A 2,045-nucleotide genomic window follows, 5' to 3' on the forward strand; every position below is an offset into this window, starting at 1 on the left:
CATAAGTTATATATTTCTTATGACACAAAAAAGGATCTCTATTAAAATCAAACCTACAAAATTGTTTCTCATCAGACTTCTACACACTGAAAACCAGAGCTTTCCAGACTTGTGTCTTTTACGCACGGGTATAAAGTGCCATTGCTCCAAGCTCCACGCTTAATCACACTTTCTTTACACTCAGCCTGTGAGGTTATATATGGGCTTACTGTGGGGGTTGCTTTTGCAGAATCTCCCTGAAATATTTTGATGTTTCTGTTAAATTTCACAAAGCTTCTAAAGAGTTGTGTAAAGCCATCAGGGCCTGAAAACGAACAGGCCTATACTGTGTATATGTGCACCAGGGATATTTCTGATGAGCTCCTTTTACAAATCCTCTTGTGTTGTCATCATAAAGCTGCCACACACTCCTTAGATATGCATTTTTTCCTCTCATAGTTGTTTAATTCATCTGCAACCTCACTGAAAGCTGCAGCCTTTTTATTTTTATAGCAAACATTTTTTGTCACAGACCTCTGGCGCTGTGAGGTCAAATCTATTTCTCAAGGACATTCGGGTGGCTGAAGGCATGCTGAGCTGCTTTCTCCCTTTCATATAGAAATGATCAGTGTGTGAAAAGCATATATATGCTGCTATATAGCTGGATGGAGAGAGAGAGAAGGGCGTCTCGCTGGTGGTGACCTCACTGACACCCAACAACTTCCTGACGCAACGCTACTGTAACAGCGGCGCGCGGAAACAGGGAGCTCACCTTTTTATCCGATGAACCAACATGATCCTATTTCTGCATAGTAAGCCGTCTCAAGGCTCTCGATTGGTTCCAAGAACGGTGACGGGCTCGTTACCTCAAAGAGCAGCACCGGTTTATTTTGTGCTTTCTACAACATGAGGGCATAAAAAAAGAGAAAGCGTCGTTCGTTATACTCTACTTGTTGCGTTGCTTTTATCCGGTCCTGCTTGTCTTTACCGCCAGAAAAGCAGGGAATCCATTCAGTGATGTCCAAATTGTCTTTGCGCGCATTTTGTTTGATAAAAACCTGAGAGAGAGTAAACTTTTTTGAGAGCGAGTGAAGAAAAGGAACCAGTGGGATGGGGGATAATTACGAAAATTCATTCCAGGCTGAATTTAAACATGAATGAAAGGTGAATTATTGTGAGTTTCCTATACTCTTTGTTGGCTGATGGTGGTAACGCGTTACTGCGCGTCTCGTTACCGCCCTGCACTGTCCGGGAACTAGTTTGAAAGGCGTGTATATAGGCTGCTCTCGTGTTGTGTTTTTTTTTATATAAGGATCTGGCTCGACGAAGTAACAAGACAAGAAAACCTTTTGAGCGCCATTGAAAAGCAAGCTGTATACACGATTAGTTAAAGAAATCCAAGTCACCGAGATGTGGGCTGTGTTGTGTTGTGTTGTGTTCAGTTCATCCGTTCCTCTGTAGGCGCGCACTGGGCGCACCGACCGACCTGTATATAGTAGCCTGATCTTGGATAGCCTATCAAAACCTGGAGCCTTTACTGTCTGTTTCACTCTGAAGAGGATGCACACAGACACGTGAGCTGAGAGCTGCTGGAGACGAGTTGATCGCGGATTTGGATGAAGGGTTTTTACTGTGCGTTAATGTGCCAAGGCGTGCGAACTATAGGCTATATGGTGCGCTCAGATGTGTGTGTGTTTTCTTTCTTTCTCTCTCTCGGTCTCTCTCTCTGGATCCACCGCTCCGCCTCTCTCTCTCTCTCCCTCTCTCTCTCTCTCCACCACCCCCCTCCTCCTCCTTTTCGCAACATTGACGCAACCAAAAAAAAAATACTGGAACAAAAGAAACAACTTCCTTGAAGCTTTGCTGAAACTGCACTTAGTCGGAGAATGGAAGCTTGTTGTCACAACTTGGATGGAAATGGTCGAGGTGAGGAGTGAGGAAGAGGAGGAGGAGGGGTGTCACCACCACCACCACCACCACCGGACCGGCGGACCGGCTCTCCGGCAGCGAGATGCGGGTCGATCACTCTCCGAAAAAGGCGTCCAGGCTTGTTCGAGTAAGTGCCA

This window comes from Sebastes fasciatus, chromosome 14 (assembly GCF_043250625.1).
Source record: "Sebastes fasciatus isolate fSebFas1 chromosome 14, fSebFas1.pri, whole genome shotgun sequence".
Lineage (NCBI taxonomy): Eukaryota > Metazoa > Chordata > Actinopteri > Perciformes > Sebastidae > Sebastes > Sebastes fasciatus.